The sequence below is a fragment of the Bacillus rossius genome, chromosome 14 (genome assembly GCF_032445375.1).
Source record: "Bacillus rossius redtenbacheri isolate Brsri chromosome 14, Brsri_v3, whole genome shotgun sequence".
NCBI lineage: Eukaryota > Metazoa > Arthropoda > Insecta > Phasmatodea > Bacillidae > Bacillus > Bacillus rossius.
This window is the reverse complement of record NC_086341.1, coordinates 19,245,761-19,260,131: the sequence shown is the minus strand read 5'-3', so window position 1 is coordinate 19,260,131 and position 14,371 is coordinate 19,245,761. Positions and strand designations below refer to the sequence as shown.

At 36.4% G+C, this 14,371-nt stretch overlaps 2 protein-coding genes across 2 annotated transcripts in view; one reads left to right on the top strand and one right to left on the bottom strand.

The window, feature by feature from the left end:
* Nucleotides 1-14,371, top strand: part of LOC134538696 (large neutral amino acids transporter small subunit 2) — a 912,958-nt gene that overhangs the window by 374,971 nt on the left and 523,616 nt on the right. The gene's annotated exons all lie outside the window — the stretch shown is intronic.
* The window catches only part of LOC134538697 (protein amalgam-like), a 551,901-nt gene that overhangs the window by 311,694 nt on the left and 225,836 nt on the right, over nucleotides 1-14,371 (bottom strand). The gene's annotated exons all lie outside the window — the stretch shown is intronic.

Here is a 14,371-nt window from a genome sequence, read left to right as displayed (position 1 = left end):
GAAGACTTAATGTTTCGTGTCACACTTTTTTAATTATTTTAAATTCTTCTTTCTGTGAATAAATCTACCGACAACTTTTAACATTAATTTACTGCCTTCCTTTGCCCATAGAACAAGAACTGAGACCATGTTTTGCACGAGGTGAGTAGCTAGGTGATGCGTAGGATCCTAACTACTAGTGAAAAAAAAACTTGGGTGGGAGGTTCAAAGTCAGCATTATAATGATAATTATGCTACTTGATAACTAATTGCTTGGTAAAATTAATTCAAACTGTGCTAAAAAAAACATATAATTCGGTTTTGTAATAAAAATACATGTTCTATGTAAATGAGTAGGATATGCAGTATTTCTGGTAGGTATGCCACACCAAAAATATGCGGCTACCAAAATGAAATAAAATAAATTTTCACTGGTTTGTCTGTCCGATAATAGCTGAAGCAACACTTCTCACAGTCAATGTAGCTATGTTAGTGTAATGTAATGAAAGCAACTATCTACGTATCTGGGGGAGGGGCCAAAAACTACTTCAGAAACTAGGTCTCAGTCTAGCCAGTAAGAGTTTCTCCCTCACGCCTTTTCCATTCCTGGCTATGGTCGCAGACACTCGCGACCGCTCCGTCATTTGTTATAGCAGCGATCGATTAATTGCAGTGGCCTTCCAGCCCTCGCGTCGGAGGACGCAAATATTCCGTGACCGCAAACTCTTGGAGAGTTAACTTCCCAGGTCACAGACGGTGCCAACGCGAACCACTCACCACCTTATCCCCCCTCCCCACGCGGCTTAAACTTCCCCCCCCCCCCCGCCACCCGCGGCCATGTCAGGAATCAGGCGAACCAAGGGTGAAACCGGAAAACGATCAATGTGCAGGGGCAGGCATTTTTCGCGAAAAGATCTTAACACTTATTAGACTGCAACAAGGTATACCCGAACTTGTGGTTTCGTCCTTGTGATTGGCGGCCGTCTGCGAGAAAAGTCGTTGACTTATCTGACCGAGCCACTCGGGACGCGTTTGCTTCCGCACTGAATCACTGCGTTTGGTGTTGTTACAATCGGTATGTACCTAAGAGAAACTCACCCAATCACGAAACACAGACGATGCTATAGTGTTTTAACTTTCATCTAGTCTCGAAATCTTTTCACGAAATCTGCATGGCCTTATCGATGTGTTAACATCTTAGTTCTCGGACACACGGCATTTGGTAAGGAGTCATTTCGTGAATGAAACGGAAGTCGCATGAAACAGGAACACGTACCCACGGTGCTGCAATCTGTTGTGAATGCCGCAAAACCAAAGTTCATTGGACAGAAAGGGAAACGTTTAAGTTTTTAACTGTTAAAATGAATTTTAGCAAGATGGATAACAATTCGAGAAAAAAAAATTCCTAGTTGAAAATCTGATCCAAAGCCGGAGTTTAGTATTTATTCAAGTTATTTTTTTCCCCTCGTTTTTAGTGGAGCCGCTTTATTATGCACCTAATTTGAAATTCAGCTTTGAAAATCTAATGATTTCGATAGTCGACGTAGCTGCCGTAAGATTTGTTTTTGATACGGATGCGCTGTAACGGATGAATGAGGTGGTGGGAGTTCCAATATCCTTACCCAGTGTCGTGACACGGGGATATAAGTAACAATGACCAGCAACGGATAACATGTTACACAATGGATACCCACCTCAACATTTTTTTTCGTAACGCTTCTTGGCGGTCCGCCCAGATGACGTAATCGCCTCGACTTAAGCCCCTGGCTGAAAAGGAGTCTGACTTCAAAATTCCAACATTGCAGGTGAAGCCTAGTCTTAAATCTCAGTGTCACGTGCGGTGTTGATTTTTTTTACGTTATTAATATTATTTACTTTATTAATATTATTTACGTTCAATTTATTTCTTTTTCTAAAAAAAATTTCAACGGATATTTACTTAGTGTATTATCATGGCTGTAAAAGCCATCACGCAAGTGATGATAACTACAAATACTTGCGCCCTCTTTTTTACACCAATGAAATTACACTAAGTGAATAAATGTGGAAATTACGCGTGGCAGAACAATGAAGGCAAGGGGATGTTTTAGTAACAATTTTATAAATATCGTTAAATTAAAAGTTATTATTAATAAGACGACGAAATTCCACGTGACGTGTGTAATGGAAAACTCGTTGGAGTATGAAACCGCACGCAGCACCTGCGTTGCAAGGCTATTGACGGCGGCTGTACTGCGGTGTGTAATATTGATCGGGGACGGTGGTGAGTGTGGTATAGGGGTGACTAGCCTTCGCCTGATCTGAGGAACCGTATCAGCATTTTTCACGGACAGTAATGTTGACCGATCCGGGAACGGAAACCGGGTCGCCGGTAAAAAAAAGAAACAGATAAACATTATAATTCAATTTGTAAATAAATTAGCTATCCGGATCCTAATGTGAAAATATGGCCTGTGGAAATTTTACTAATTACTATCTGAATTATCCGGCGTTTCCCGGGCTAAGCACTTAATAATATAAGGAACATCACTATCGAGTTTCAAGTCTGTAGGACATAAACTTGAAAAAACGGGAAATTATTGATTTTAAAGTCCCATTGATTGCATGGACTCAGTGCATCAAGGCTACGCATCAATCAGCAAAACAGAAACGCCGAAATTCAGCTTCATTTTGTGGGAAGGCAGGTAACCCCTAGGCAAGACGTGACGGACGCACCAAACGATAGCGCGTTACAAACTCGAAGCAACGCCATCTATTGAGGAAGATCTAAACTAAAATGTTATTAGCACCTTTAGTTTCCTAGCAGCCGTGAGCTTCACTAAGCGAATGAGCTTTTTCCAAGGAGAAGGATAAAAATCTACCAGACCTTGCTATATGACTGTGTGGCGGACAAAGAGAAATGACACAAACTCACTGTTTGTGTGTGTATGACCTAAATCCTATGATTTTCTATAATAAAAGTGAATTAAACACTTTTTCACTCCCGTAAGGACGGAACTTCATAATTATATGTAGTCTATGTCACTCTCCGGCTCATAAACTATATGCCAAAAATTCATGTCGACCCGTTGCTCCGTTGCTGCTTGAAAGAAGAATAAACAAACACATTTTCCATTTATAATATTACTAGGGATGGATCACCATGTATGGACACTCTGAAGGCTTGGTTTATGTTATTCGCCTGAATAATGTATTTTAAGGAAAATCAAACAATCAGTCCTTATGTTTACTTCTCAAATTAATTTTCCGAATATTTCTTTAAAATTAAAAATGTTTAATAAAATGCTTTTTTTTTTAAGTAAGGATAATACAGTTTTTTGTGTTTTAATTTTAAATTGCATTAAATATTTAATTCCTTTCGATTTTAAGCATTTACATCTCCGAATCCCATGCAACGATAATTAATTACAATTAAAAGAAATTTATGCATTATTAATTGCATAGACTTCGCCTTTATAGTTAACATTCGAAGTAAGTTTATTTCATATTGTGTGATTGTAGTTAAAGTACTACTTATGTCGTTTCATAACTAATTAATTTAATCAATTTTACTTGAAATTCCAATTCAGTTAACACGTCAATTTATTATTTTAATTTGTTCTCGTAACCGTTTGTAAAATCTTTTCTCACTATCAAGCAAAAAAACTTTTGTTACTTTCTTAGACAAAAAATAATATATATATATATATATATATATATATATATATATATATATATATATATATATATATATATATATACGTTTTTAAAATTATTTATTTATTATGATGTGATTTATAATTTTGATTTTAATATTTCGGCAGTAATGAATTTTTTTTACAAAAATATTTTCCAAGTCTAAAACGTTTTTGCATTTTAATAATTCATAATACAGCAACAGATGCTAGAAAGAGTATATAATTTTATTTTTAAGAAGTCAGCCAATTTACCTGACTTAAAGTATGCCATAAATATAAAAAATAAGCCTCTTTTTCCAGTCCGCATTCCTTTTTTCAGGTTTGGAAGCAACACCAAAGAAATTAAAATGTTCCATTCTCTGCGCTGAATCCTCACTCATCGCCGCCTGGGAAAAGGGGCATTATTTCGTTATGGCGTACGAATATTCTCCGAGAGAGACGACAAAAAAAAAAGCAATTCCACCCTTTTCTAAGCTCGCATTTTCCCCTGCCCAAAAAAAAAAAGTAGAAGAAGAAAAAAATTCGCCCTCGTAATTTATGTCAGAGGCTCAATGTGCTGTACTAAATCATGCGGAAAGTTCATTTGGAGCAATATTTCTTTCACATTAAATTTAACGAAAAAATACGAGCGAGTGTCAGCCGTGGGGTAATGTACGAGTCAGTGGAGGTAGTCCTGCCCCATGAATGTGGTAGCATGGGTCGTACTTCGCATGAGTTACTGTACGAAACCAATCGTTTTGAGTGTGTGTGTGTGTAAAAGGGGGAGGGGGGAAGGATAGAAACAAAAATAAGCCAAATTTGTTTTCAGTGGTATTTTCTTACAATAGTAGTATGAATTTTATCATTTCCAATAATAGATCTTGGTCTTCCTAATTCTATACGAATTAACATGCTTATTGATAACGAAATTGTACCTGATCATATTCCTGATAGGAAACATAAAGTTACGATATCTGTATGGTTGGTAGAGAATAGTCGTTGTTTCATTAGTAAAGTGTTTGAATTTAGGCGATAAATTTTAAATTTATTTATGAGTGTTAATAACTCCTTTATTATGGTCTTATACGGCCATAGCAAATTTCTGTAGTTTTATTTCGAAAATTTGGTTTCGTCAAAACAAAATATTTGGTTTAATGGTATGCCCGAAGTTAATAGCGACATGTGAAAAATTTCTTACAATAATTGAGTAAGTACACATGTCTAGGCTTTTCTGCGACAGACAGAATTTTCAATGACGGATGTTCGTAAAATTTTTTTTCGCCTGGTTTGTTTTTGCGTGTTTTGCAGCTTGTAAATACACTAAGTTTTATCAATAAAATCTGGTATTTATAATATACATATAAATGTTTTTTAAACTTGTTGACATCTCATAAAAAAACGTTTGGAGTCGATCCTGAAGGCTATTTTTATGAAGAAATATTTAAAACGTGAGATTATATAAACTATTTTCTTAACATTACCTGGCTGTGAAAACCAAAGCATTATTTTCTAGTGAGTGTCACTGACCACCAGTGAAAAAAACAATTTTAATAATGAATTTTTCCCTGACTTTTATCAAATAGCTGGAAAAAAGTGTGTTTTATTTAAGTGAGTACCTGGTGGCAAAATTTGCCGTAAAACATGTAACTATAAAGCTTATTAAATGAAGAAATTTCACAAAAATTGTCCTAGAAAATAATCAAAGCATATAAAATGGCAAACAAAAACAGCCACTCCAATGAGGTCATGATTGGCCGATACAGTGGCCAATGGCAGGAGAGTCCTCTTCTGATTGGCTACTTGAATGCGACCTCCTGGCCAGAATAGTAACACAGAGCCCTGCAAACTCCAAGGTCTCGGTTGAGTCTCAACCCTGAAGATGCCTGCTGCAATTCAGAGCGAAACTTCGGTACAATATAATACTTAGGCGTAGCTCAATCTGGAAAGTTAGGGTAGGTTATGGTGGGTGAAGACGAGGTTTAAACCCTTAAGCATTGTAATACATGTGAAAGGTCTTTAATATGTTACGTTCTGGACCACAATCCTGCCAGATTATCGAACTTCAATTACGTTTCTAGGGGGACTACTATTAAAATATTAATATGCAATAAAATTGTCTTTAATAAAATTAACCTGTGAACAAGTCTTTCAGTACCTACTCGCTAGAGATGTGTAATATCCAACCAACGATCAAATTTACGTTAGCTCATGTTGGAAATAATTTGTATTACGTACCTCGGACACAAAATTTAATTTAGAATTCTTTACAATAATGTCTAGAGTGATAAAGTATTAAAATTATGTTTTAAACTATATTTCTGGACGCGAATCACGCGTTTTATCCGCACCGGCCGCTAGAATACGCTGCCGGAGTAGCTACGTTGACTTTCGAATCATTCGGTTTGCAGACCAAAATGTTTAATTATATAAAGGAAAGTAAAATATACTTGATAACATTCTAAATCCCGGCTTTAGATCTGATTTTCGACGAGAAATTTGATCTAAAAAAACACCCACCTTGTTGAAAATTCATTAAACAGTTAAAATTCTAACGTTTCCCTTTCGCTCTATGAACTTTGGTTTGCGCCATCCGTCACAGATGAATGCACCGTGGGTACACGTTTCCATTTCATGAGACTTCCGTTCCATTTGAGATATTACTCCTACAAAATGCCGCATTCCGAGAGCTAAGACGTTACACATAAAAAAAATCACATGAGATTTTGTCTTCTTAAAAAAAATTGGTTGTCTGTAAAGTCGGTTTACAGACGATGGTTTAACGTGACAACGTCATAACAAAACATTGATGCAATGATTGCATACTTTTATTAATAAATCTGAATCATTTTTATTTTAATAATAAAAGAATAAATACTTGAAATTATACTAGTAATCAGATTTTTAAAATGCAAGAATAATTAACCTTTATTGCCGAAATTGTTGTAATAAGCAATTAAAACCACATTAACTTTTCACTTCACTTTATAAACAGTCGAGTGGAAGAGAGATAGATGCGGCACAATCGTAAAATGAGCGTAACGGGACACAGCGTAATGGAACAATGTGCGTAACGGGACACTTTTTCGTGCGTGCAGCCGGCGTTCATCGATTTATTATACGTTGTCACGTGTGAAATGTGAAATGTGAAATGAGAAATATAATCAACTAGTAAACCAGAAATACTACAGCAATTGGCATTACGGCCCGTTCTGTAATGACACGGAAGCGGAGAAGGATCACAAAAACAGAAGCCGGATCGTCACTGAACGAGTTAGTATCTACAATGGCACGTATGCAAACACGGACCCGTAAGAAATATCTCGCAGTGCCCAGTTGTTTCGTTTACGTAACTCGGCGTCACCAACGGAACCCGAGTATTTGGCCGCGGTGTTAGCAATCTTGTTAACATTTGAAATAAATTAACAATTGTTACATTTGCCAGAATATCTAGTGTTACAACCTTGAAGTTTGGTTTTTTTTATATTATTTTATATGTTAATCGCGACCGTGTTATGTTCTCAAACCGTGAAAACTCAGTCTCATTGGTTTTCATTACCCTGCGTTTCCATGCTCGTAAATGTCTTGCGGTTCCGTGACCCGTTCCTTTTTTCCCCGCGTAGTTTTGGAAAGTGCTTAATCTCTAAGTGAACAAGAAAAAAAAGCTTTGGTAACGCAGTAATGCGACCTGTAGGTTAAACTCAACAGCCCAGGAATCAACCGGGAAAAAATTCTGAACCCAAGTGGAACAAAACAATGTCGGATAACAGAATTTACCGAAAAAATTAAATGCCGGATCACATGAGCCGTGGAATACCGAATTACCAGACTTGCCGAACCGTTGTTTGCCTGATTACGTAATGTGGCGATCCATGGAACGCCTGATGTAAGATCTTCCACTCTGTGTTCCTCGTCGAAGGCTCCCCCTTGTTCGGCGCGTTAGCACGACGTAAGAGGGGTGTTACCACCCTCCTCCCCCTCACCCGACCCCCAACAACCAGCTGTCGCCGGAGCTGCGATTTACGGCCGAGCCATCAATCAAACGACCCAGAAGACGCCTCCGCCGACAAAGAAGCGCTTCTGCCGCGCCGCGTTCTGAAGCTAACCCGGCGGGCCAAAGTCTGCTGAAGGATGAGGGATGTATCCGCGGTACTTACCTGCCCCGCGCCCAGATAATGCGCGTCTTCAGAAGGAAGGATAAAAATACAAGTTCTTATCCATTCAGAAGTGTTCCAACACAGGACGAAAAACCCTCGCTCCAGCTTTACAAAAGCTCGCATCCCAAATGGAGCGAAAGTGAGCTTCAGGGTATAGAACAAGAGAGTTTTATTTCTTCTGCTACTTCTTCTTTTCAGATTTTAGTTCAAAAGTGTCGACTAGAGTAAATATACGGTTAATTTCCGTTTATAATTATATTTATATAGTTTAAGAAAAACATTACATTTTCATTGTAAAATCAAAATATAATTTTTTATAAATATTTATAAGAAAATATTATTCCTTAATATCTTCATTATTAAACTCTATACAAGCTATATAAATTAAACACAGATACATATTTTACGTCGTGTTCCCAACATTGAAAGCAACAGCGATTGGTTTTTTTTCCGAAGAAAAAAAATATTGTGAAAAAGGAGGGATGGAAATCTAAAGTCACCATCTTGTTTTTTTTTTTAAATCTTTTAGGCCATAAAAAGTAATGTTATTATCTTTTAAATATTTGTGCAATGGGAGTGCATGACTTAATGTAAGCTTTTGGACATACGCCATTGCTAAGCACATGTATGTCTGTAGTTTTCTTCTACAGACATACATGTGCGTAGCAATAGCGTATGTCCAAAAGCTTACATTAAGAAAAAGTAACGTTATTACATTTGAATTTTTTTTTTCAGGAATGTCCGAAGTTAGAAATGAACAGTTGGTACAAACAGTTTTTAATATACCCTATGTTATTCGAAATTTTAATACTAAACAAAAAAATGTTATGCGAAAAACTGTTCAAAAATAATTTCGCTTCTATAGGTTCCTAAAATAATAATATAGTTTTATCTCTCAAAAAATAGTTTTTGTATTGTCTACACAGGAAGCACATGATGCATGTAAATGAAACCAAGGCGGAGAGACGTAATCTAATAGTAAACCATTTCAGTATTGCTGTTTTTTATCGCCAAATTCAGAGCCAAGCTGTTCTTTCTCCGCGTTGGTTTTGTTGACAATTTACACACCATATTCGCCAAGGAAATCTAGAGCAACGAGTTTACTTCAAGAGGCTATATACAATAAAAGAAAAAAAAGTCGTTGAGCAAAACAATTCGTTGCATTAAAGATGTATAATTATTTGTTTACGACCAGTGAATAAATAAAAAACATGCATATGAAGCGTTCATGGACATTACGAAAAAATTGCAATAACTCTTCAAACACTGCAGCGATGGACGCATGTATTGAGTTGAGGAGTTTATAGGTTACGATAAAAAAATTTAGCTTCCTCGCGTACCTTTGACTCACAAGCTCTGAGTGAACGTGTCTGGGAATAAGCGATCGTTTGAGTTTCTGGCGAACTATAAACGCTTGATAAGCAGTGATTTGTTTCTTCACTTCAAAAGGGGAGAAATACTGCGGTGACTTGTATGTTCTTGGTAGATGGTGACATTTCTGTTAAGATAGCTGAGGTCTGAGTCAGTCCTGATATGACTCGTTTTTGGCGGTTCAGCTCGTAAACCTTCTTCCTTTAATTCTTTCTCTCTCCTCTTATAAACTTAAAAGTGGCATGAAAACTGGTGCACATATACGTTTCTAGAGTTCTGGTAGTGAGAACTCTTATTCCCAGGACTTTTCCAGTTACTAACTTATAGGTTTATGAAATGACGTGACCAAGTCGCATCACAACATAGATGTATCGGTGACGAGACTAATTAAAAAAACACCGAAGCTTATTTTCCTCTTCATCATTAAGTTACAACAACAGCTTGTATTTCTTTTAAGTATTTAAGGACTCGGTTGAAGATTATAATTTAGTTGGTCTGTTTTCGCAGACATCTTTTCTTCTGATGGAATGCAAACATGAGACGAAAAAGTGAATTTTAAAGATTTTTTTTACGTTCACGTTGAACTTAGTTGCTATGCTTAATTTAAGGTTGCGTTTTCCACAGGTATATACGTACATATATGTATGTATATTTTTCCTCGGCTGTGTCGCATGTTTGCAGGCCATGAATATTCAATAGGGCAGAGTACTCACTCGGGGTCTTCTGCTATAACCACTCTCTGCCGGATTTGTAAACCGTAGGAGGGGAGAATGTACCTGATTGGTGGTCCCGTGCATACCTGGACCGCATCGTTGTCACACCTTCGCTGTTGCCTATTTTTTGAGAAACAAAAATTGGTTGTCTGTAAAGTCGGTTTACGGACGATAGCTTAACGTGAAAACGTCATAACAAAACATTGATGAAATGATTGCATACTTTTATGAATAACATTGAATCATTTTTATTGAATTATCACTACTTTGTATGGATACAAAGAAGGAGTAAAATGAAATCTACAATTTAATCGATAAATTTACTTTTATTTGCACTCATTAATTCAAATATGTTTATTACTTTAACGAACAGAGTATTTTAACTATAACTTTTATACATGTTTGCTATTTAACTTCTTCCAATCTGTGTTATTCTGTTAAGGATAGGTCGATTATAGGAAAAGTAGGAAACGAATGGGAGTGTTTCAAGTTTACTGTTCCTCGAAAAAGTCAAATCGATTGTTGTTCCAATCGAGTGGAAGAGAGATAGATGCGGCGCAAACGTACAATGAACGTAACGTGACAAAGTGTAACGGGACAAAGTGTAACGGGACAATGAGCGTAACGGGACAATGAGTCATCCTTTTTCGTGCGTGCAGCCGGCATTCATCTATTTATTAGACGTCACGTCAAAAATAAAAGTGTCTCCAAGACCGGGCAAGTTGGGCAACAGCCAAGTGCCCTGCGCTTGTCCTTTTACTACACCGAACGCACCTGTCATGTAAAATTTTTGGTCATTAAATTGTAGACCCCTTTCCAACATATAATGTAGACGTTATTTATTTGAAACTAGCTAATGCCCAGCATGCGTTGAAATGCCTAAATTATTATATATATTTTTTGTAATTTGTGTGGAACAGATAATCATATGCAAAAGCATCTCTATCTAATTCTCTATCTCTTTATCTATCTCCATGTATATTGCAATATATTTCTCAGTATCTATATCTACATATATAGCTACCTGTATTTCTCTTATTTATATATATAAATCTATATCGCCCTATTATATCTCTATTTTTCTCTCATTTATAAATCTACTACTATGTATGTCTATATATCTCTATATATGTCACTCTATATATTTTAACCTTTCACAGGTGTGACATATGTATGTATGAATGTAAAAAAACGCGCGTATTCGAATGCAACGTTGTGTCAAAAATTTCAAATGCAATAACTTTCGGTGATTTAAGATTTGAAACGAACGAACATTTAAACTATTTAATTATATAGATTTTATAAGAAAATCAAAATTTCTTATTATATAAAGTAAAACCACTTTAGAAATTTAACTTACAGTTTGGCTTAAAAAACGTTATTTTAAAGAGATCATTTTGTGAAATATAACCGGAGCAAAGCTTCTTGAAACCCCTAATTCTATTTGAGGTTTTTTTTACTCCTCCAGACACCCAATCAAGAGCTTTATTTTTAAATATGTTCTGAAAAAGTTAATTTCTCAGGGTCCCACAAAAGTTAAGCGCCACTATTGTTGCTATCACACTTACCTATTTTTTTTTCAGCAGTGAAATGTAAAAAAATTAGGGAAATTAGCCTTAGTGTAAATATCGATGCAAAACCGACTAGAGAGATCGATCAAACTACGGGTTACCAAAATTATAGACTAGGTCATTTCCTGTAACGTTGTTGAAGTCACTTTCCACCATACCATCGATGCATCGTGACATTGCCAAACACTAGGCATTGCTGAAATAGTGTTTAACTACGCCTGGAGTGGTTTAATGGGTGAAAACTAGAATTTCCGATGTTAAACGCAGTCGCTGTCATGAAATACAGTAATTTTTAACCTGTTCCCACAGTGAAAACACTACACTTGAACAAATGTTTAGGATGCACAACATCAGCTGGGAAAAAAGGAGTCTTCATGCAGTATCCGAGCAGTAATGCATGCATGTTCACCGGAAAACGAGGCAGTATACCGAAAGTTTATGTAGCCGAAAGTCACTAGACTGAAAGTTGTTTAGTCACAAGACACTGAACCATAAGGCACTTGGCACTAGGCACTAGACCAAACGATCACTAGTCCAAACAGGTACTAGACCTAACAGTATGGCTATTATGGAAATAGTGAAGGGGTGCACAGAAAATAATTTTCTCTACTTTTACAAAATATTACTTTGGAAATCAGTTGGTTAAGAAATATTTTGTAATAGTACAAAAATACTGTAATTTTGTACAACACATGTCTAAAGATATTTTTGCATACATGAAATACTTTTTTCGGGTTAATACTGAGTATTTATTACTAAAATTGGCGCATTATTTTATACATTACTTAATGTTTCATTCAAGCATTGTTTTTAAACCGTGGGAGATATAATCGATTATTCAACAGTTGTACTTATTTTGTTGTGCCATTCTTATTATGTGCGTATTTGGAACTGGAAAGTCATTCAGGTAATGGTTTACGAATAATTTTAACTATTGAAGTTACTGGGACAACACAAAGCATAAGTGCCCAGGTGAGAATCCAAATAACCATTACTGCGAACACTAATTTTTGTAGTGGTACAGTTGTTTTCATGTAAATGTAAAAACTTACAAACATATTTTAGTTTACATTATTATTTTTGTTACATTTACAAAGAAAAAATTGTTTTCTGTTTGGAAACAGCTGGGGTATTTCTTCAGGCAGTTTTTTTTTCAAACTAAACATATTTACAACTGGTAGGGTTCTCTGAGACGTAACGAAAAGTGAAATTCCGAGGAGTGAGGCGGTCGATTTTGAAGTGGGGGAAGTGAAGCGGGAATATTATTTTTTTGTGTTACTACTTTATTGTTTAGCTTAACATACTTTTCAACTGAGTTACTGCGTTAAATGTGTGCATTATTGATGTTCGAAGTGTGTACATCTATTTTATACATAGATGATCCACGCCTCCATTATGAGCATGAACATGTTTTAAAATCAGAACGAGATGCGGGAAAACCCCTTTTCAGAAGGTTTTCCAATTACGAAGGGTCTGTGGTGTAAATCATCTTCGGGAGGGGAGAGGTTTTTAAGAAATGCTGTTTGTATGCTGTACTAAGGGTGGGTATGGACGGGGGGAGATTGTGTTTGATGGAAGAAGGCGAATGGAAAAGGGGGGGGGGGGTCGTTGTAAATGTGGAGTGTAGCCGGGAGGTGTTCCCTGCGCGCGAAAGGGCTGACGATTCTGACAGGGAAAATTGAATTATCCGTTCAACGAGATAAAGGGGCGGTGGGGTTTGTCTCCCCAGAGGAGGTGGGAAGGGAAGGGGGGGAAAGGTGCCTCCGGGCGCCTGGAAGGGTAAATAATGAAACTTGTCTCATCCGCGGGCGTCTGGCGGCAGGGAGGGGTGAGGGAGGGGGTTGTCCCTTACTGACGTCAACCGCGCTGCAGCTTTCCCGAGTCTTACACGAGTTACTCGCCAGCTGAATCCGTTCCCCCCACAGAACAAGGAGGGTGATAGATACAGAAGTGCGACTCTTACAGTGGAAACTAAAACCATTTCTTGAGCGACATGTGAAGCTATCTGTTGGGTGGGCCTATAACTACTTGGAAAAAAAATCTCCGGATGGAGGTTATAATAGAAATTTTTAGGTTAATCATAAGTAATTAGTTTATTGACACAGGTTTATAATGTTAATTTATCTACTTGATGACTAATTGTTTTGTAAAAGTGATTTTAACTGTGCGAAAAACGCTTAATGCTGTTTTGTATTGTGGAAAAGGTAATTTTATATATAAATGAGTAGGAGAAGCAGAAATGTCTGGTATGCAACACCACAAAATATGTAGCTATCAAAAAATTGAGTGAATTAATTTTCAGTGATTTTTTTTGCCTGTTAATAGCTAATGCATTACTTCTCACAATCAATGTATTTATGTTAGCAATATATTATGAAAACTACTATCTAGCGGGTGGGCTGAAAACTTCTTAAAAAAACTTGATCTGAATCTCAGAAATTGGAGTTTCTCCCCCACCCGTTCCCTTGCGGCCAGCTCATGGCTAACGAGTCAGGACAGGAACTGAGGAACTCCACATTGTTTTCAACGGTTTTAACCCCATAAAAACTTTTTTTTTAATTTTAAAATATTGAAAAATAGCCTGTGTTAATAATAATATTTTTTTCAAATTATTTTTAATAAATTCATAATATAATCATATAATTTAATTAGAGGTTTCTTTTTCTACTGAAATATTTCCTATTTAATATTTTTTTATTAAATTCAATGACAACTGTTATCTCAGTCCTAGCATGTAAGGGAAACATGAAATCACTTGGTTTACAGTTTTGGAATAACCTTCCGTATGCTTTTCTGGAAAAAAAATATTACGATATCTCTTACGTACAATATGTTTCAGATGCAATTTTCTCAAAAGATATTTACTCAAAATTTATGTAATGAAGTTGAAAAAAAATTACGAAAGTGTTTGTGTTTCTGATCTCTTG